A 23125-nucleotide genomic window follows, 5' to 3' on the forward strand; every position below is an offset into this window, starting at 1 on the left:
CTACAGGGGAGGGGAGGGGAGGGCTTCCTGCTCCCCCTTCCTACCCGGGGGAGACTCGGGGAGCCGGGGGCAGGGCCAGGCACGGGAGCTGCAGGGCCTGGGGGAGCCGTGGGCAGGGCCAGGCACGGGAGCTGCAGGGCCAGGGGGAGCCGGGGGCAGGGCCAGGCACGGGAGCTGCAGGGCCAGGGGGAGCCGTGGGCAGGACCAGGCACGGGAGCTGCAGGGCCAGGGGGAGCCGTGGGCAGGGCCAGGCACGGGAGCTGCAGGGCCAGGGGGAGCCGGGGGCAGGGCCAGGCACGGGGGCTGCAGGGCCAGGGGGAGCCGTGGGCAGGGCCAGGCACGGGAGCTGCAGGGCCAGGGGGAGCCGTGGGCAGGGCCAGGCACGGGAGCTGCAGGGCCAGGGGGAGCCGGGGGCAGGGCCAGGCACGGGGGCTGCAGGGCCAGGGGGAGCCGTGGGCAGGGCCAGGCACGGGAGCTGCAGGGCCTGGGGGAGCCGGGGGCAGGGCCAGGCACGGGAGCTGCAGGGCGAATCCCCTGTCCCCTAAGTCCCAGGCCATCCTCGCTCTCGGGGTTCTCCCTCATTTGGAAGAAGCGCCTCTTCCAATGCCCTCCCGAGGAAGAGCACACCTCTGTCCCTGTGAACCTCTCCTGACGTCAGGGGTCAAACCTGCAGCTCCGTAAGCCACAGGGGCACCGTCCGGTGTGATAAAGACGCCTCTCAGTTGTTAGCGTTAACACAGCGTGCCCAGATTTTTCCAAAGGAACATAGTGAGTAGGTTTGTAAAGCTAACACTACAAGACCTACACTGGAAAGCAGAACATGCCCCTCGTCTACCTTGCCAACTCCTCAAAGGTCATTTTCAACAATTTTAGCTGTCTTTTCCCTTTGATTGATCTTCATGTAGCTAAATAACTTTCTTTATGTTAACATTTATTGATTTTTAAGTTTTAATTATCATCTATTCGCTTTTAAATATAAACTATGAAAAGTTAGCTCTCCTCCCCTCTCCCTTCATCCCAACACACAGCTTCTCTCTTCCCTTAATGCTTTGCTTTGTCCGAATAGTCAACCTTCATTCACACCCTCATGCCATGTCATTACTAACAAAAGCTGGGCCACCTGGTGAACTGTGGCTACACTCCTCCCTTCCACCTTCTGCCCTCCCGGCCCTCGGTTACCACTGCTCGCTCTCTGAGTGTGCATGCTCACTTCCCCCGCCCCAGGCATAAACCTCCCCCTCCCCCATGCACCCCAACACGTCCCGGGCACAGCGCCCTCTCCTGCGCCTTCCTCCCGGAGACCTGCCCCGGAGCCTGCAGCCTCTCCTCTGCTGCACCCTCTCCTATCCTGGCACAGCGCCCTCTCCTCTCCCACACCCTCTCCTCTCCCACACCCTCTCCTATCCTGGCACAGCACCCTCTCCCCGCTTGGCACAGCGAGTTTGTAAACAGCGTCTGTATGAAACTGCCTTTGAAACATCTACGGTGGTTTCTACTTTGCTGAATAGACACACATTAATATTCTACCTGAAACAGTGAGTAGAGCACGCCCAGGAAATCAATGCCCAAATATGGGAATCTAGGGTCCATTAAATGGCACGATTGGGGTCAACTCATGGATGCCACTGAGATCTCCAAATTACTTGGCTGCATTTTATTTTTAAATATGTTTTTTATTGATTTCAGAGAGGAAGGGAGAGGAGTGAGAGATAGAAACATCAATGATGAGAGAATCATGGATCTGCTGCCTCCTGCACCCTCCCCCCCGCCGCCCCCACTGGGGATCGAGCCCACAACCCGGGCATGTGCCCTGACCAGGAATTCAACCATGACCTCCTGGTTCATAGGTCGACGCTCAACCCCTGAGCCCCGCCGGCCGGGCATGAATTTTACTTTTTAATACCTGACCCTTCATCTCCCCTGGCAGGGGCAGCACATAACAAGTCTTTAACTACCAACGCCTCTCCTCAGGCCCGGGGGGCACCAGGACACCCCCTTACCAGGGTCATCCGGACACAGTGAGGCTGTGCCTCCGGGGTCTGTCCGGGGCTGCTCTCCTCACCCCCAGGCCCCTGGCTAAGCCAGCGCCCGCTGATGCCAAGCCAGCCCCCTCTGGCGCCCCGTCCAAAGCTGAGCGCTTTGGGCCCCAGAGGCTGAGCCCTGGGCCAGGCCGTGGGGACGGACGGAGGACGCGTCCTGGAAGCCAGTCTGCTGCATATGGAAACTGGTCCCCTCCCGGCGCTCTGGGCCTCATCTACATGGGGGCGCCCAGAGGCCCCTCAAAGCCAAGCCGCTGAACACCCGGCCGGGCTGAGCCTAGATCCACGGCTCTTCCAGAACCTTCCCAGCACAGCCATCACCACGGAGACATCCGGAGTTCCTGGGCGCAGCGCGCTCCCTGAGCTCCCCAGCCGGTGGCTGATGTGCACCGCTGTGGGTGTCCGGGAAGAACTCCGGGAAGCCCGTGTGTGCATGTTGCTTGCACGTGTGCTAGAACCTTCTCTCGTTGCCGGGAAAACGCGTGGCACGTCACAGGTATTCCCTGCAGCACAGACCTGTGTCCGGGCCAGCCACGGCCGGCGGGGCCCCAGGGCGCAGCAGCGGGCGGGCTGCGGTGACTGGAACGCACCGTGGGTCCCGCTCCCTCGCACATCAGAGTGCCACCTGCAGTGTCCCCCGTGGGCGACCTTCTCCGTGCAGTCATTCCTGCGCCGGGTGACAATGCCAGCGTCACCGCGGCCTCGGCTGGACGGGGCTCTGTGGTCGCGGGAAAGGGCAGACCGGGTGTCGGCGGTGCGGAGTGGAAAGCTCCCTCGGCCAGAGCTGGTCCCGGCCGCTGAGCGGGGACAGTGTCCCCGGAGCTGACGCGTGGCTACAGTTCCAAGGGGCAGCAGGATTTGCGGCGGATAAAGGAGAGTGTGCTGTGTGCAGGCGGGGCCCCTGGGGTTGAGGTGTGGGCGCAGGAGCTGGAGATTGGGGACAGCGGGCCGTCAAGGGCTGGAGGCCCTGAGCGGGGGAGATGAGAGAGAGATTGAGGAGGGGGGAAAGCCGGCTAATCAGACATGGCGCCAGAGGTTACACAAGGAATTTAGGAGAAGAGGCCATGCACATTCCCCCACAATAACCTAACAGAAATCAGATAAACCAGAAACACGCTCAGCAGCCTGGAGGCGCCGCAGGGCACACATCCTGGCGGGCCTGTTGGCTCTGGGCACCCCGGAGCACGCGCAATCATTTTTGTGCACACATAACCAGGAGCCACAAAAACAGGTGCAGGCACAAGCACGCTTTCAGAAAGCGAGGACAAAACTAAGACACTGTGGAACAGCTTCACCCAAAACGATTCAAGGAGAGACAGAGTTAAGATTGAGATGTTACGTTCTAATTTTCTTCTTCATAATTTCGGCACTTCCCCGATTTTCTGTGATGCATGTATTTAAATATACATATTTGTTATGCATATTGGATACACAAAAAAAGCACATATAATGTATGTGGGTCACCAATAAAGGCTTCTCTCCTTAACCCACCCCTGGTCCATCCCCATCACACCAAACATAACAACTAGTCCAGGTTTCATCTCATTTCCTTTTCATGTTTATCACGTGGGTACGTGCACGCACGCACACACACACGCACACACACACACACACACACACACACACACATGCAGCTCTGCTTTTTCATCACTGTTTTCCATCTTATTATTTTCTTCCCTTACCTTGATTTCCCTTTCTCTTACTCAGGGCTTATTCTGCGGTTCTTTTTCTAGTTCTCTGTCCCAAGTACCCAACATGGAAGTTTTGGGGTGTACCATTTACTTGCGCTCAGAAACACATATCGCACTTAAAGGGAAAGATTTGGTTTTTAGTTTAATATTTCTATTACTTGCAAAATCTGTCTTTCCATTGTAACTCATCACTTGGGGTTTTGACTCTCTGAAGCACTGTTTTTCAGGTCACACACTTTGTAGCTCACATGTCATTGTATCCTATATAATAAAAGCCTAATATGCAAATTGTCCCCTGGACCGGAAGTTCCACCAGGAGTTTGACCGTTCGCTATGAGGTGCACTGACTACCAGGGAACGGCACAGAACAGGGTGGGCATGGAATATAGTGGACATCAGTGACATGGTGCTGGCAGTGGGTGGCAGTGAAGGCGCTGCCGGCCCCATTGGGCCCCGATGAAAGCGGGACTGTGGCAGGATGGTGAAGCAGGTAAGCGGGCGGCGCCAGGCCAAGGCGGGTGTGAGTGAGGCCTGATCGCCCCGCCGATAGCCCAACAGATAGTGACTGGCGGCAGTGGGTGGGGGGGGGGGCACCGCCTGGCTCCTAGGCGCTGAGGGAGCCGGGCGTGGCCCCAATGACTCAGGCAGAGAGGGGGTGCATGGGGCCCAGGGGCACAGGTGCTCCCCAGGGCCCAGAGGTCACCTGGGACCTGCCCTTCCATGCCAGACGCTCACAACTCAATCACTGGCCAGGCCTAAAAACTGCACCTGTGCACGAATTTCGTGCACCAGGCCTCTAGTTTATACATAATTCTCAGTCTTTCCTGGCCATATATTTGATCCAGTCATTGTAGCAAGTAGCTAAACGTACTTTCTTAACCAAGACAAATTACAGCGTATTTACTAATCAAGGCATCTAGCCATCAAGGGAAGATCTCACAAGTTCCTTTTCTATGAAGCAAGTGAACTATAGTAACTTAGTAAATGTTTATCCGAAAATGGACACGAGTGTACTTGGGGTTCCTTCGGTCACTGAAAAGTCAGGCTCTCCTGACATGTTAGGAAACAATGCTAATTCCCAATTAATCCTTTAAAAAAATTGGAAAGTAATCGGATTAAATGAACTATTTGTTTTTATTTATTCAAACCAGATGATGATGATAATAAAAATCTGGTACTAATTATGTGAAAATGGGACGTAGAATAACATATCTTCTTTTTCTGGCATACTCTTAAGAAACCAAGGTCCTAGTGTTTAGGAGGGGACGGCACTCTCACTGGGCTATGTTGCAACCTAACCGGGTCAAGGAGATTACGTAAGACAAGAGCGCTCCTCCCTCACATCCGCAATGACAACAAGGGAGCCCTGGCCAACAGTGTGCAATGGCCAGCTCTGATGAACTGAACTAGTCAGCATGCTGACGGCTGACCCTGGGGTCAGAGCCACAGGGACGCACCGCAGGGTGGTCTGCGGCTGTGAGAGTGAGCTCTGGTCAGAACGGGGTCAGACGGGCAGCGACAAGAGCAAAGTAAGAGAAATGCACAGGGGGACACAAACTCTGCTCCACCTACAGGCCTGTGGGGAACCCCAACTCCATGGCACCCTTTGGGGATCCATCAAAATCAATACAGCCTTCCTTTGGCTATCATGGCGTCCAAGGCTTGAGGCTTTGCTCTTCTTGGAGAAAGACACTGTAAACAAAACATCTGGAAGGACATGGATGGTCACTTCCTATTGACTTTGGTCCTGGGAAGCCTGGAAGACACACAGCCGGGCCAGTGCTTAAACCTCACTCATATGTGGAATCCAAAGAACAAAATAAACTCGTGAACAAAGCAGATCCAGAGACACAGAAGCATGGAGCAGGCTGTCGAATCTCAGAGGGAAGGCAGGGGGTGGGAAGAGATCAGCCAATGAATGTGTATGCATGTATGCATAGGCCTGGACACAGACAGAGTGTGGTGAGGGCCTGGGCCCAGGGCGGCTCCTCTGACATGTGGGGCGGAAACTCCCCAAGCGCTGAGGTGTGCTGACTGCGCACCTCTTTTTAATTGTGATAAAATACCCTTGGCGTTGACCAGCTTAACCATCTGACGGTTCAGCCACATTACGTCCATTCACACTGTTATGCAGCCATCACCACCATCGTCTCCAGAGCTTTCATCTTCCCACACGGAAGCCCTGCCCCACTAAACACCACCTGCCCATCCCGCTCCCCATCCACGCAGCCACCCTTCTACTCTCTGTCTCTATGGACTTGACTACTCAGGATTCGGGCTTGATCCCCAGCAGGGGTTGTGCAGGAGGCAGCCGATCATGAGTCTCTCTCATCATTGATGTTTCTCTCTCTCTCCCTCTTCCCTCGTCTCTGAAAAGAATCCTATCTAATAAAAGAATAATATGCAAATTAACTGTCACTCCATCACAAAGATGGCAGCGCCCATAGCCACAAGATGGTGGCGCCCAGTCCTCTCAGCCCCACCGGAGTCCCCCAGTCCCAGCGGGGGTGGCCGCTGAGAGCGGGCAGTGTGAGCAGCCTGGCGGAATGCTTTCTGCGTCACCATGGCGACGAGGCAAGCATCCCGCACTGGGCCGCAGATGGGCCTCTGGGCCACTGAGAGCCTCTGGGCAGCGGGTGCAGAGCAGCCAGGCCCCGCAGAGAGCTACTGGCACACGGATTCGTGCGCAGGGCTACTAGTTAAAAATAAGTAAATAAATAAAAATAATAAATCCATTAATGACTTTTCCCCCTTTTCCATGGCTCCGTTGTCTTCCAGAAACTTGGAGAGACCACGCAGCAGAGGTTTTCCCGAGTTTTTTTTCCCTTTGGGTCAGGGTTTTTGGTTTTTTTTAAAGATATATTTTATTGATTTTTTACAGAGAGGAAGGGAGAGGGACAGAGAGTTAGAAACATCGATGAGAGAGAAACATCAATCAGCTGCTTCCTGCACACCCCCCACTGGGGATGTGCCCGCAACCAAGGTACATGCCCGGAATCAAACCTGGGACCTTTCAGTCCGCAGGCCGACGCTCTATCCACTGAGCCAAACCGGTTAGGGCTAAGGGACTCTTTTCAAAGGAAACACGTGCTGGGTTATTTCAAGTTTATCACTTTGTCTTAAACGCCTAGATCTTTTTCACGTTTGGTGGTTGTCTCTGCTCATGTCCTTTTTTGCAGATGAAATCTACATCCCCTCCCACTGTCCCTCCTCCTCACATTAGTAGATGAGACCGTTTCCTGGAGGGTGTCTCTTGCTATGACACGGAAAGGCACCACTATAGCCACCCAGAGAATGCATGGGTCGCTCTTCAAAGTTTTGGGGTTGGCCACCCATGTCTGGCCAACAATGAGAGGCAGACGGCCTGCCAGTCAGAGTCTGATGTGGGTTCAAGGATTCCACCCATTGTTTCTCCTGATCCAGTGAGACCTCCTCCCCGCCCCCCCACAAACCCCATCTCAACACCACGGCATTGCTTTCGCCTTCTGCGAGGGGACTGGAAAGCCACAGGACTCCGAGCAGCCACGAGTCCCCAGCTGTGGTTCCCACGAGAGGCAGACCGACAGAAGAGTGAGCCCCTTGCCTCGGGCTGACACGTAGGGCCGGGGGCCCTTCCCCTCCGGCAATGGCAAGTTAAGGAGGCGACGCTGAAGCTTGACTGGGGCTTAACATCAATACGTCTCACTGAATGAGAACAGAACCTTACAGACACAAATCTCTCAGGACACTGGGAAGGGGTGTTGTAACCAGGAACCAGAAAGGTTCCTAGGAAAAGACCATCAGATCAAAGAATTCCCATATATTATTCGTCCTTTCTTAGTAGAAAAAAGGGGATTATACACCCATCGGGAACCACAGTATAACTGCATTTATATTCTCTATTTGAGAAAAAAGGAAAACTTCTTTCACAATTACTTAAACTAAATTAGCCCCGGGGTGGGGGTGGGGGAACTCTCTCTGTGTCCCATCATTTTGGGTGACTTTATTTCCTTCTGAAATTACTTCACTCATGTCTACTGGTTTTTAGTCTGTCTCCCCCAACTAAAATTTAAGTTCTAAATGAGCAAGATATCTTGTCTACGTCGTTCTCTTACTGAATTCCCAGTGCCAAACACTGTGTCTGGCACATAATAAATGTTAATGACTGCTAAATGAATTAATGGTCGTGGGTGGATTGATGGATTGACATCAATGGATGGAAGCCAGTGAGGGATTTCTTGATGCCTTGGCTTTGGCCTTTATTGACCCAAGAAAAGATGAAAAGGGGGGAGGGGTGTGGGAGTGCCACCTCCCAATGGTGACTAACGTAGAAACAATTCAACAATATCCAACAACAACTCGCTGTCCCATCCGGAGGCCACCGCTTGGGAGGGCAGAGGGGTCGTCCTCTGTTCATGGTGCGCCCTTGGCGTTGTGTTCTTGTCATTGCCAAGGGCACCGGTTTCCTTTCACTCCCATCAGCGTGTGTCTCCGCATCCTTCCGTCAGTGGCTCTCACAGAAGCCCTGGCAGAACGTGTGCTACATCCACTCAATGAACCTGATTTCTGCACCAAAAGTCAGAAGTGCCCAGCCGTTTCCCACGGACAGGGTGGCCCACTATGGCACAACTGTCCTTTAGAACAAAGCCTGCCTAGAACGAGATTTCACGTCAGCCTTTGGGGATAGTGGCGGGGGTGGGGTGGGGTCAGTCCCGGTCTCATTTGTCCTGGAAAGCCGTCTTCCGCGTCCCCAGAGAGCAGCCCTTGGTGTGGGTCCTGGGGCTCCAGCGCTTCGGCCCAGACACACTGAGCGGTGTCTCCCGCTTTGAGCAACAGCAACCGCGGCAGGAGCAGCTGGTCCGCGGGGACCACACCGGCAAAGGAAAAGCCTCCCAGAAGCTCCCAGTTCCAAGTGATGGGGCGTCTTCCGTCTTATTTCCCAGCTTCCAAGACAAGACGGCTCCATGCCCCTGGTTTTGGTCCTAAGTTCTCCACCTTACTTTGCCCCCTCGGACCCCAGCCCCAGAGCCGTCCACAGAGCAGTGCGAAGTGGGGAAAGCAGTGCCTATAAGAATCTCAGAATTTCTCCGGTTCTGTATTAGGATTTAAGTTGCCATTTGAAATTTGGCAATAATTTTGTTAAGAACGTGATAAAGCAGGCCCAGCTGGCATGGCGCCGTGGTTGAGCTCTGACCCATGAACCAGGAGGTCACGATTCAATTCCTGGTCAGGGCACATGCCCAGGTTGCAGGCTTGATCCCCGGGGTGGGGGGGGGGGGGGCGTGCAGGTGGAAGCCGGTCAATGATTCCTTCTCATCATTGACGTTTCTCTCTCCCTCTCCCTCTCCCTTCCTCTCTCTGAAATCCATAAAAACATTTTTTTTAAAAAAAGAATGTGTAAAGTAGGAAGAAACTGTTCGCATTTTTCAGCAGGCATTTAGAGGCTGCATCGTTCTGAAATATCATTTTTATAATCTTTCACGGGATAAACGGTTCTGTGACCCTTCCTGCCCAAGGCCCCTCTGTGGCTTGTTGGGCAGATGGGCCCACGGCAGCAGCTCCAGGTTGGCATTCTGAGTCCTGGCTGGGGCAGCGCCCTGGGCTTCCCGTCGCCTGGAGGCCCACCTGCCCACCCTCCACCCCGCCGGGCTCATCCTTTTCCAGGGGGACCGAGCAAACCGATACCCTCTACTCCCAGCTATCATCTGTGGGATCCCTTAACACGACCCTAGTGGTTCAGGGCCCACTCAGGGTCCAGTTTCTGGAGGAGGCCGCACACTAAAATGGAGAGAGAGACTAGACAAGGGTTAATTTGGGAAAATGGGGGGGCCAGGCGGGAGTCCACCTCTAGTGGGAAGACTACCGCCAGGCTCTGGCCTTGCCATCCCTTTTATTGAGGCTGTGGGATACACCCATTACCCTTAAGCAGCTTTGGGAAACGCCCATAGCCCTTAAGCAGGTAATAAGCGGATTATCATATCAGTAAGGATTTACATGATTACAAGATAGGGAAGTTGCCTCAGTGACCATCGTCTCCATTAGATAGGGAGTGGTTGGCTCTGACCTTTCAGAGCTTCAAGGTTGACCAGCCTCTTTCTATTAGTGAGACAATGATTGGTTTCCGGCAATCGTCTTCACCTGGGGTTGAACCCCTAGAAGATCTGACCTCGGTTTCTAGGTCACTTCCACCCTGGAGGGCCAACATATTTTCCTTTAAAATGATCAATCTCACCGAAACCGGTTTGGCTCAGTGGATAGAGCGTCAGCCTGCGGACTGAAGGGTCCTGGGTTCGATTCTGGTCAAGGGCATGTACCTTGGGGGTGTACAGGAGGCAGCTGATCAATGTTTCTCTCTCATCGATGTTTCTAACTCTCTATCCCTCTCCCTTCCTCTCTGTAAAAAAATCAATAAAATATATTTAAATAAATAAAAATAAAATGATCAACCCCCCCACCCCCCAATAAAATAAATAAAGTGACCAAGCCCTGAACATCCCACACTGAGGCCCGCCTTCCTCCCCGGCACATCTGTTTCCTATCTGAGCCTGTTAGCGGCGGGCCTAAGCCAGCCTGGACGGAGAACGCGCATTAGTCGTGTTGAACACTCAACAGAACACCTTGTAAACTTTATTGGAAACTCATGTGCCTTTCCCCTGGCACGATCCCTAGACTTGTTCCCTCTGAGCCCCACCACGGACTCTTACAGTCTTGCCTTATTCCAACCGACGGTGACTACTGTTTTACGAGGTCATTCCGGCCACCGCACCCTCCACATTGAGGCGCCTTGTCCTGCGAGCGGCGCCGTGGGCGTCCCGGACAGGCCTTGTCCTCTGATCCGCGTGTTCGGTTCCGAGCGGTACCTGGTGTTCCTTCGAGAACGGAAGCACGTGCAGGGCTTCTTGAGTTTTCAACGTGGCTTGTTGCTAGGTCCCCGCCCACAGCAACCCTTCTGGGAATCTTAATTTTCAGCCAATGGTACACGGAAACCTGGGCGCCTGGGGTGCACCCGAGAGGGTCCCAGGGCTCTGGCGGCAGGGAGGTCGGAGGCGCTGAGAGCATAAACGTTTTCAAGACCCTTGACCCAAAAGCCAGGTTTGGACGGGGACCAAGATCAGGCCACGGAAGCCTGGCCTCCCACAGCTCAACCAGCAAACGTTCACAGAGCCTTGGTGACGAGTCAGAGACGGCGTGACTCATGCTGGTGACGGGGACCGGGATCCTGGAGCGGGGAAAGGCGTTCTTCCAACCACGGAGAGAGGGCTCGGCCTCCAGGGACCGCAGAGGGTGGCCCGTGGGCACCACGTTGGGGCCCACACACCAGCGGTCGATGGTGGCCCTTCACCCCATGGTGGCGGCCCTGTGCCCCAGCACACGACTCCCTCCCGGTGGAGAGCCCCACTGCTACACACACACACACACACACACACACGCACATGCACACGCACACACATGACACCAGGACTCTTGAAGCTGCCTCTGTCCCTCTGCTCCCAGACCCTCACATTGGTTTTGGAGGGTCAGCACCCCAACAACCAGAGCACAGACAGCTGGTTGACCCCTCATATCCACTCACCTGCTTCCTCAGGAATGGAGCCCCAGTCCCGCTTCCTCCAGGTGTGCTGGCCAGTGAGGTGCAGACCCTGCAATCGGGGCGTGTCCTAAAGGGGGTGCACGCCTCGTCCCCACCCGCCTGGCCTCCTGCATGTGGGTCATGTGGCCACTGGGACCTGGGGAGGGACGCCCTGCCCGGCCCGGCCACGAGACAGAGGCCCTGGGCCAGGCTGTAGGCACCCCCACTGGTCCGGGGCGGGCATCCTCGAACTTCTTGACTGTGAGAAAGAAACGTGTGTCCTGCGTGAGCCCCTGCTGTTCTAGAGGCCCGCACTCCACGGTCCCGACCAACAGCACCAAGACCCGCCCGCTGCGCTTCCTACAATCACCTGAGCGCCTCGCCCACAACCGGGTGCACCTGGTCCCTCGGCGGGGAGGCCGCGCGTTTGGTGTTTTTAATGATGAGCCCTCGTTGTCTAAAGCCTCCCTCAGAAGTTCTGTCGAGGGATGCTGAGAGAGATTAGAGGGGACGCTAACACACGTCTAAAACATGATTTAAAGCCTGAAACCCACACACGGGCCTCCCCCGGGGATGCTGTCATAAAGCTTCCGGGGGTCCCAGGGCCCATAAAGCGGTGTCATCTACGCCGAGGCTAAGCGAGCAGCAGCATTGGGTCTGAACAGACAGCGGGCGCAGCCGCCTCCTGGAAACGCTCCCTGCCCCGAGCGGCTAACCGTCCCCGGAGCCTGCGGGGAAGTGGCGCCAACGGACTTGCTGGGCCGCCACACGCTCCGACCGATGACAACACGGGCGAAGGCAGCGGGACAGGCGTCCCTGGCTTTGTTGCCACAGCGTACAATCACTTGGTCGGAAAAACAAGATACAGAGTAAGTGCTTTGCTCTGGAGAAGCTGAGATGCCGCGCAAGGTCCCCCCCCACCCACCTCCCCTCCCCATGTATTCAGATGGGTTCCAATAAAAGAATTAGGAAGGCAAGGCTTTTTTAAATTATTATTTTATTTATTTATTTGTTGCCAAGGCCAAAGTTCCGGGTTTCCAAGTAGCCCGTGTCCATTCTCGAAGGAACAGCAGATACCGCTCGGGACCGAATACGCGGATCCGGCGCTGAGCGCGTCACTGAGCTGAGCCAGCGGGGCTCACGCGTCCATGACAAACCGCAGGCCTCTCGGGCGCCGCCAACGAGCGTTAGCAACTTCTTCCCCAGGGCGATCTGAAGGCTGGCTATTAGCTGTCTTTGTGGTTTGTCTCACAGATAAAGAAATGTTTAAATAAACATGTTTGTGTACTCCAGGAAGGATGTCAATTCTTTTTTTTTTTTCACCCAAGGATACTTTTCCATCGATTTTTAGAGAGTGTGGAAGAGAGAGGGAAAGAGCTGGGGCTGGGAGGAGCCCGCGACCTCGACCTGAACCGTGCCCTTGATCGGAATTGAACCTAGGACTTCCCAGTGCTCTAGCCACTAGTATTGAACCAGAACGTGACCCGGTTACTATATAACTGGTGGTAAACTGAACGCTGGTATATAGGGTGGGGCAAAAGTAGGTTTACAGTTGTAAGGGTATAGGGAGCGGTTATGCAGGGGTCCTCAAACTACGGCCCGCGGGCCACATGCGGCCCGCCGAGGACATGTATCTGGCCCGCCGGGTGCCGCTGCCTGTCCTGCTTAGCAGCCGACTCGTCCCGGGCCCGCAGTGCGCATAGGAATTTGTTCATAGGTGTTTTTTTTAAACTATAGTCCGGCCCTCCCACAGTCTGAGGGACAGTGAGCTGGCCCCCTGTTTAAAAAGTTTGGGGACCCCTGGTAGGGTTAAGCCTCAGACTGACCTGCCGGCAAAGCCGCAAACAAGTCCCAGCTTGGAGGGCACAGTCCTCTAAGCATAAAGCTTGATCTTGTGACTGCTCCCTAGATCTTTCCTGGGCAGCTAATGGGCTGTGGGAGGGGCAGCAAGTGCTGCCAAAACCAGTGAAACTTACAAGAACATTGTAGATTACCTTGTTCACCTCTGACTATAAAATAAAGCATCAGCTTGCAGTCTGGATCTGTTCTGTGGCCTCGGTCCGCACAGAAGATCCACCTAGAGTCCTAGACCCAGCTTATTCTCTTTGTCTGTCTTTTCTTCATCCTTCACCAGCCCTCCCTCAGGCTCGCCGAACCCTTGGCTGTGCTGGCGCGGGACATAAGGGAAACGGTTTATTCTTATGATTTGTTCATTATTGTGCTATTTTCCATACAAACGGCTGGAGACCTGCTTGTGCCCCGCCTGGGTTGACGGCGATAGTTCACAGTAGGCAGACGAGTTCACCTTCTAGAATCCCCAACAAGAACCAAAACCGAGAGTGAAACGGAACAAGAGACCCCGGAGCACAGGAGGCAGAACTGCTTTCCTAAAAGGTCAGGGTCCTGTGGCTACAAACAACAGCCGCCTTTTACCCCTCACGCACGTGTGTGTGCGTGTGACAGGTGTGGAGTTTGCTGGGGAGTCGCCGTATTTAAAACCAGGCACCCCCCCGCCCCCAGTTAGTCCACATTAAAATACTTCTGCAGCATAGATACCTACAAACACAGACATTTTCTTTCCGACAGCGACTGAAGCAGTATTATTCCAGGGCCCTTTCCCGGCAGCATTTAAATTCCATCGGAGCTTTAAAACACCCGGGAACGGTCACCGGCAGCACTCCCACAGCAAAGAGTGAGTGGTTAAAGATAGCCAGGGCATGGGGACCTGAAAAGGAATAAACCAACGTGAAACACGCACCTGAGTGTCCTTTGGGGTTCATGTTGGTTTGGGGGCCCCACGTGTGAGGAAGAGAAGCGCCATCATCCTCTCAGCCCCTCGGGCGCGGCAAAGCGTCTCGCTCTGATTCTGGATCTGAAGGTAAATCTAGTTTCCTTTGGGCTTTGCTGACCTGTCAGAACCAGAAATAAAAACTGAAGGTGAAGTAAATAAACGATCCATGTCTTGACGAAGAAACTGCTCAAAGTTGTACACGGGCCTAACTCTCAAACAAAAAGAGAGAACCAGGGAGCGACGCAGAGAAGGGGTTAATTATTGGGTTAATTATTGGGTCATTGTTGGGTTAATTATTGGGTTATTACTGGGTTAATTATTGGGTTATTATTGGGATAATTATTGGGTTATTATTGGGTCATTATTGGGTCATTATTGGGTCATTATTGGGTTAATTATTGGGTCATTATTGGGTTATTATTGGGTCATTATTGGGTTCATTATTGGGTTATTATTGGGTCATTATTGGGTCATTATTGGGTTAATTATTGGGTCATTATTGGGTTATTATTGGGTCATTATTGGGTCATTATTGGGTCATTATTGGGTTAATTATTGGGTCATTATTGGGTTATTATTGGGTCATTATTGGGTCATTATTGGGTTAATTATTGGGTCATTATTGGGTCATTATTGGGTTATTATTGGGTCATTATTGGGTTCATTATTTGGCCCCGATCAGCACTGAGAGATGCGGAACTTCTCACAGTGCGTGGAGGGGTGCCTGCCGCGGCCTCGTCGAAGAGCTCCCTAAAGGCCCAGGTTCTGGGCTCCACCACCGGTTCCCCAGTCCAGTGGTTGGCAAACTGCGGCTCGGGAGCCACATGCGGCTCGGGAGCCACATGCGGCTCGGGAGCCACATTTTGCCGACCACGGCCCTAAGCCAAGACCCTGCACCAGGAGCGGCGCTGAGTGTGTTCCCTCTGTGACTGGGCACACCAGGTTTTTAGAGCCGCAGAGGAAATTAACCATCTGCAAGATAATGGAGACGGCCTAAGGTCTGTGGAACACCTACTGTGTGCCAAGCATGGGTTAGTGACCATCGCTACTTCGCCTCGTTCAGTGTTCCCAGCGACCTTCCAAATGAACTCTGGGGCTTGTTTTCAGGCTAGGCAGTGACGGTTCTGTGGGGGCAGTGGCATTCCCACAGGCATGTGGCCCAGTCAGTGACCTCGCCCAGACTTGAAGCCAGGCCTGTCTGACGGCGCAGACCACTCTCTGCGGCACAGGGACGTGTGTCCTACTGCAGAGTCCGGACCGAGGCGGGAGGGGCTGAGAAACCACCTCGCCAGCACCTTCCGTCCTCCCTCCCTCCCTCCCTCTTCCTTCCTCCCTCCCTCCCTCCCTCCCACCCTCCTTCCCTCCCTCTGTCCTTCCTCCCTCCCTCCCACCCTCCCTCTTCCTTCCTTCCTCCTTCCTTCCTTCTTCCTTCCTTCCTTCCTTCCTCCCTCCCTCCCTCCCTCCCTCTTTCTTCCTTCCTTCCTTCCTCCCTCCCTCCCTCCCACCCTCCCTCCCTCTTCCTTCCCTCCTTCCTTCCTCCTTCCTTCCTTCTTCCTTCCTTCCTTCCTTCCTCCCTCCCTCCCTCCCTCCCTCTTTCTTCCTTCCTTCCTTCCTCCCTCCCTCCCTCCCACCCTCCCTCCCTCTTCCTTCCCTCCTTCCTTCCTCCTTCCTTCCTTCTTCCTTCCTTCCTTCCTTCCTCCCTCCCTCCCTCCCACCTTCCTTCCCTCCCTCTGTCCTTCCTCCCTCCCTCCTTCCCTCTTCCTTCCTTCCTTCTTCCCTCCCTCACTCCCTCCCTCCTCCTTCCCTCTTCTTTCCTTCCTTCCTTCCCTCCCTCTCCCTTCCTTCCTTCCTTCTTCCTTCCTTCCTTCTTACCTTCTTCCTTCCTTCGATCCTTCCTCCCTCCCTCCCTCCTTCCCTCCCTTCTTCCCTCCCTCCCTCCCTCTCTCCCTCTCCCTTCCTTCCTTCCTTCCTTCCTTCCCTCTTCCTTCCTTCCTTCCTTTCCTTCCTTCCTCCCTCCCTCTTCCTTCCCTCCTTCCTTCCTCCCTCCTCCCTCCCTCCCTCTCCCTTCCTTCCTCCTTCCTTCCTTCCTTCCTTCTTTCCTTCCTTCCTTCCGTCCTTCCTCCCTCCCATCCTCCTTCCCTCTTCTTTCCTTCCTTCCTTCCTTCCCTCCCTCCCTCCCTCTCCCTTCCTTCCTTCTTTCCTTCTTCCTTCCTCCCTCCCTCTCCCTTCCTTCCTTCTGTCCTTCCTCCCTCCCTCCCTCCCTCCCTCTTCCTTCCTCCCTCCCTCCCTCCCTCCCTCTTCCTTCCTTCCTTCCTTCTTCTTTCCTTCCACCCTCCCTCTTTCCCTTCCTCCCTTTTCCTTCCTCCCACCCTCCCTCCCTCCTTCCCTCTTCCTTTCTCCCTCCCTCCCTCTTCCTTCCTTCCTCCTTCCTTCCTTCCTTCCTTCCTTCCTTCTTCCTTCCTTCCTTCCTCCCTCCCTCCTCCTTCCTTCCTTCCTTCCTTCCTTCCTTCCTTCCTTCCTTCCTTCCTTCCTCCCGAGCAGGACCTGGGACTCCATGACAGCACGCGTCCCGTCAGGGGAATGAAGCTCTTAAGTCATTCTTTGTGAAGAAAGTCATGGGGTGTCGGCACCCACCATTAGCGAAAGGACAGGAGACTGACTTTAAAACGGTTCCCAGCGGAGAGCCCTGAACTCGGCTGAGCGGGGTTCCGGTGCTCCCACAGGCGGCATCGCGGACAGATCGCTGCCTGCCCCACAGGTTAGAGCAGGGACCGTCAACCAAAACTGCCTATTCGCCCTGGCCGGTGCGGACCAGTGGTTAGAGCGCCGGCCCGGGCACCGGAAGGTTGCGAGTCCAGTTCCCGTGAAGGGCAGGGACCTGGCTGCGGGTTCGACCCCCGGCCCGTGCGGGATGCAGCCAGCCAATGTGGCTCTCACATCGATGTTTCCCTCTCTCTCCCCCCTTCCCTCCCACTCTCTCTAAAAATCAACGGGAAAACTGCCCCCGGTGAGGATTCTAAAAAATGCTTACGTGTGCCCTCCGCTCCTTCCTTACAAAGTCCGCGGCCACCGTGCTGTGCTCCTGTATCAGCTCTGGGCCATGAGAAGACAGCTGTCGCCCAGCCCTGCCACGCCTCACTGCACGGAGTGGCGAGCGGAGACGCCCCGCAGGGCAGACTGACAGCCCGGCTCCTCCGAGCTCCTGCGCCTCCATGGTCTCTGGCACAGCGACCCCCTTGGTCTTGGGAAGAAGCAGCGTCAGCGCCCCTCCCCCCGCCCCCCCCCCCCCCCCCCCCCCGCTCAGCACCGCTTCAGAGGGAGGTTCCACAGGAAGCCGTCAGACCAGGCCACACCGTTTACAGGGGCGGGACAGCTAACTACACAGATGCCTGGCCCTGGCCAGCGGCTCAGGGGTTAGAGCATCGGCCTGGAGACCCAAGGGTTGCAGGTTTGATTCCTGGTCAAGGGCATGTACCTCGGGTGCAGGTTCAATCCCTGGTCTCGGTCAGGGCTCATGTAGGAGGCAACCAATTAATGTTTCTCTCACATCCATGTTTCTCTCTCTCTCTCTCTTCCTCCTTCCCCCTCCCTCTCTCTTCCTCTCTCCCCCTCCCTCCCTCCCTCTCTCCTCCTCACTTCTCTCCCCCCCTCCCTCCCTCTCCTTCCTCCCTCCCTCTCTCCCCTCCCTCCCTCTCCCTCCTCCCTCCCTCTCCCCCCCTCCCTCCCTCTCCCTCCTCCCTCCCTCTCCCCCCTCCCTCCCTCTCCTTCCTCCCTCCCTCTCTCCCCCTCCCTCCCTCCCTCTCTCCCCCTCCTTCTCTCCCCCTCCCTCCCTCCCTCTCCCTCCCTCTCCTTCCTCCCTCCCTCTCTCCCCCTCCTTCTCTCCCCTCCCTCTCCCTCCCTCTCCTTCCTCCCTCCCTCTCTCCCCCTCCTTCTCTCCCCCTCCTTCTCTCCCCTCCCTCTCTCTCCTCCCCTCTCCCTGCTGAGCTCACTGGCCCAGGCATGGCCGCTGTTGGCATGTGACTAGCCAGCCTGCCTCCCACCAAGTGGGTAATTGGGGTCTTGGGAGATCCCCAGGTCCCAGTTTGGGGAGAGACGGAAGCGCCCCCTCCTTATTCTCAGTTCAGCCTCATCAGTAGCAAAGCTGACACTACGCTCTGACTGCCATTTGTGTCCTCGTGTCTGTTCTCAGTTGATAAGATCCAGCAGTTGCAAGAGGCAGGAGTCAAATTCATGAGAAAGGAGGAGGCTTCGTCCGAAGGCCACCACTCCGTCCTGTCGGCCATCACGGGACTCCCGCAGGGGTGTAACCGCCGCCGCCTTCCAGGAACGACACCTCCTCCCCCCCGGGAAGCGGGAGCGGGAGCCAGGGACACAGCGGTGGGGTGCCCGCCTCAGCTTGCGGGGGTACCATCCCCTCCTCGCGTGGTCAGCGAGCCCGCACGCTGGGCTGGAAAGAAGGGACAGTCCGTGTCCTGGGAAATCTTACCGGCGAAAGGGGGGCACGCCTTGCCAAACCTCCATCATCAGCCTGGAGACCCCGACGGGGCGTGAGCCCACCCAGTCGCACAGCGGGGAGCACGGGTCAGCCACGGCTCCTGTGAAATGCGGAGCGCACACCACGCTCCGCCATCCGCTCTCCCACGTGGCCCCTTCTCTCAGAGCGGCCAGCGGCCCCCCCCCCCGCCCCGGGCCACGGCTGGGGGGTGCCTCCTTCAGCATTACGCAGGCCCTCCTGCGCTCGGCAAGCACCTTCTGCCACAAACCCAGCCTGGCCAGAGCAGGCCGCACTGTGTTGTCAGCATCCACTGCCCGCTGCCGTGCGCTCGCTCCGCCCCCCCCCCCCCCCCTTCCTGGGGAAGCGGCACCTCTACACTGCCAACTGGGTTTTGCTTCGTCATCACATCAAGGCCTTTTTATTTTTTTTTTAAATATATTTTATTGATTTTTTACAGAGAGGAAGGGAGAGGGATAGAGAGTTAGAAACATCAATGAGAGAGAAACATCCATCAGCTGCCTCCTGCACACCCCCCACTGGGGATGTGCCCGCAACCAAGGTCCATGCCGTTGACCGGAATAGAACCTGGGACCCTTCAGTCCGCAGGCCGACGCTCTATCCACTGAGCCACACCGGTTAGGGCTGTCAAGGCCTTTTTAATTCACCTTTATTTTTCAGTAAAGGGGCTGCCCTCTTTGCATTCCTTTAAACGTACAAGTGTTGGTCTCCGTTCTGTCATCAGTTTTTATGTCACACTTCTCATTCTTTCCAGTCTTTTCTTTGTCAATGTGCTGGTTATGTGTATTTTTTCCCCCCTGATAATTGGTGGGGTCCTGACTCCCTGAAGCCCACTTCCTACTAGGGACTGATCAGAAGACTGGGCACGGCCCCCCCGCACCTGGACCCCCCCAATGCAGCTCATTCTTCAGGCCCCTGGGGTCACACAGCGGTCACCCTGACCCTGGCCCCCAAATACCAGCTACTCAGGGAGAGGTGCTTGCTGTCACTCAGCCATTGCGCACCGCCAAGGAGAGAGGACCGTGGCTTAGGACGAGCTCACCTTGGGCCCGACCCCGTCTCTCCTGGCCTCCTGCGCGCCCTTCCTAGTGGAGAACCCAAGCGGGGCACCCCCACCCCCCCCCCCAACTTGCAAAAGATGAAGATGCAGATGCAGACCTAGCGGGAGGGCCTCGCTCACAGATTCTGGGGTCCTTCACCTGGCAAGAGGCTCTGTTAGACATGAACAGCATCGCCTCGGAGACCCGCCCTGGGCCCTGGGCCCCGGGCCACGCTCTGCAGCAGCCGGAGGGGCCATCCAGAACTGCCGTCGGGTCGCAAAGCCTCCAGTTGTCCCTCCCACACAGATAAAACGCAGGCCCCCGGGCTCGGCGGACCCCTGACCTCGCTCCCACCGCTCCCGCCCAACGCCAGGCCCAGCTCTCCGGCCACAGGGTCCCGCACTGCTCCCGCCGCAGCTCTGGAGAGTGGGAATCTGCATCTTCACCCGGGTCGTGGTACCCGGCGCACGCACACACAGGACAGCGCATCGCCTGTCCACTTACACTGTGCTCACTGTGTGTAAGTGGCACCTCGCTGTAGAACTTTAAAAAGCGAGCAGGCTAAGGTCACACCTGCCTTTGTTTCCGTTCCTGTTCTAGGAGCTTATTGGTCAGTAAAAACCCTGTCCCCCGTCCCGGTCCCTGGAAGATGTCCAAGACGGACAGCGCACCTCCTAGATGAAAGCCATGCGAGGCAGGTGCCCCCCGCCAGGCCGGACGTGGTCAGTGGGTAGATGTGCCCAGTGGGTAGATGTGCCCAGTGGGTAGATGCAGTCAGTGGGTAGATGTGGTCAGTAGGTAGAGCGGTCAGTGGGTAGATGTGGTCAGTGGGTAGATGCGGTCAGTGGGTAGATGCGGTCAGTGGGTAGATGCGGTCAGTGGGTAGATGTGGTCAGTGGGTAGATGTGCCCAGTGGGTAGATGTGCCCAGTGGGTAGATGCGGTCAGTGGGTAGATGTGCCCAGTGGGTAGATGTGCCCAGTGGGTAGATGCGGTCAGTGGGTAGATGTGGTCAGTGGGTAGATGTGCCCAGTGGGTAGATGCGGTCAGTGGGTAGATGTGCCCAGTGGGTAGATGTGCCCAGTGGGTAGATGCGGTCAGTAGGTAGAGCGGTCAGTGGGTAGATGCGGTCAGTGGGTAGATGCGGTCAGTGGGTAGATGTGCCCAGTGGGTAGATGTGCCCAGTGGGTAGATGTGCTCAGTGGGTAGATGCGGTCAGTGGGTAGATGTGCCCAGTGGGTAGATGTGGTCAGTGGGTAGATGCGGTCAGTGGGTAGATGTGCCCAGTGGGTAGATGCGGTCAGTGGGTAGATGCGGTCAGTGGGTAGATGTGGTCAGTGGGTAGAGCGGTCAGTGGGTAGATGCGGTCAGTGGGTAGATGTGGTCAGTGGGTAGATGCGGTCAGTGGGTAGATGTGCCCAGTGGGTAGATGTGCCCAGTGGGTAGATGCGGTCAGTGGGTAGATGTGGTCAGTGGGTAGATGTGCCCAGTGGGTAGATGCGGTCAGTGGGTAGATGTGCCCAGTGGGTAGATGTGCCCAGTGGGTAGATGCGGTCAGTAGGTAGAGCGGTCAGTGGGTAGATGCGGTCAGTGGGTAGATGCGGTCAGTGGGTAGATGCGGTCAGTGGGTAGATGTGCCCAGTGGGTAGATGTGCCCAGTGGGTAGATGTGCTCAGTGGGTAGATGCGGTCAGTGGGTAGATGTGCCCAGTGGGTAGATGCGGTCAGTGGGTAGATGCGGTCAGTGGGTAGATGTGCCCAGTGGGTAGATGCGGTCAGTGGGTAGATGCGGTCAGTGGGTAGATGTGGTCAGTGGGTAGATGCGGTCAGTGGGTAGATGTGCCCAGTGGGTAGATGTGCTCAGTGGGTAGATGCGGTCAGTGGGTAGATGTGCCCAGTGGGTAGATGCGGTCAGTGGGTAGATGTGGTCAGTGGGTAGATGCGGTCAGTGGGTAGATGTGCCCAGTGGGTAGATGCGGTCAGTGGGTAGATGTGGTCAGTGGGTAGATGCGGTCAGTGGGTAGATGTGCCCAGTGGGTAGATGTGCTCAGTGGGTAGATGCGGTCAGTGGGTAGATGTGCCCAGTGGGTAGATGCGGTCAGTGGGTAGATGTGGTCAGTGGGTAGATGCGGTCAGTGGGTAGATGTGCCCAGTGGGTAGATGTGCTCAGTGGGTAGATGCGGTCAGTGGGTAGATGTGCCCAGTGGGTAGATGCGGTCAGTGGGTAGATGCGGTCAGTGGGTAGATGTGCCCAGTGGGTAGATGTGCTCAGTGGGTAGATGCGGTCAGTGGGTAGATGTGCCCAGTGGGTAGATGCGGTCAGTGGGTAGATGCGGTCAGTGGGTAGATGTGCCCAGTGGGTAGATGTGCCCAGTGGGTAGATGCGGTCAGTGGGTAGATGCGGTCAGTGGGTAGATGTGCCCAGTGGGTAGATGCGGCCACCGCGGTCCATGGTGACGAAGATGAGGAAGGCCGCGGGGAATCCCACCAGCGCAGAGAAGGGGAAGTCCTGGTGGAGGCCCCGCCAGTGGCGCCCACGTGTGTGACGAGGCCCTGCTAGAGCAGGCGCTGGTGAGCCTGCAGAGGAGAGAAAGGTCAAGGGCATGCTCTCTGTGGGAGGGCGTCACGGCCTGGCGGGAGGACCCAGGACCCCACGGGCGGGCGGGAGGGAAGCACCTCACGCCTTAGAATGTGCTAGAGCAATAGAGGGGCGTGAAAATCAGAGAAGGGGCCCTGGGAGGCCCTTAAGGGGCACTTCCTTCCCCGGTCCCTGTGAGAGTGACTCACAGAAGGTACCCTGGTTGCCTGGAGGTGGCCAACAGAGATTGCTGCTGCACACCCTCCAGGTGCAGCCAGGTGCTGGCCTGGCCGAGCGCTGCCCACCCCTCCAGGGGCCAGCAGGGGGCAGTGGCGAGTGAGCGGCTCAGGAAGCAGCCTGCGGTGGAAGCTGCGGGACCTCCAGTAATCAACCCCCGGGGCCTCCATTCCCCTGTGGGTGAGCATGGCGATGCTGGTCCCTCCACACTGGCTTGTCTGAGGCTTCTCGAAGCTCACGGACAGCGAGTCCTTCGTGGCGTTCCGGCCCAGAGCAGGCCCTCGGCGAAGGGAGCTGTGACTGCTGCCGTCACTGTCCTCGTCCCAAGATCGAGGACGCAGACGAAACGAGGCGGAGACGCCAGCCACGTCTCCCCACGTGCGCTGGCTGCTCCCTCCAGCTCGCCCTCTGTCTTTAACGAGCCCCAGCCGCGCACTCTCTCTCCCCACCCGGGGCCCGCCAGGCCCCTCCATCCGTGTTCGAGAACCGAAGAGCCACGTGACGGAACGTGGCACGCAGACAGGGGACCACCAAGTCATTCCCCGGGGGAAATCCAGAGACTGCCGTGTGTCACTGCTAGAAAACGACAGGACTTTGGAGGCTCGGGACATTGGCCGTGGTGTCGGTGTTCGCACTGGGAGGAGAGGTTTCCGCTGCTCAGAAGTTTCTGTCTCCTCCCAGCGGGCAAA

Source organism: Plecotus auritus (assembly GCF_963455305.1).
Source record: "Plecotus auritus genome assembly, chromosome: 4".
Taxonomy (NCBI): domain Eukaryota; kingdom Metazoa; phylum Chordata; class Mammalia; order Chiroptera; family Vespertilionidae; genus Plecotus; species Plecotus auritus.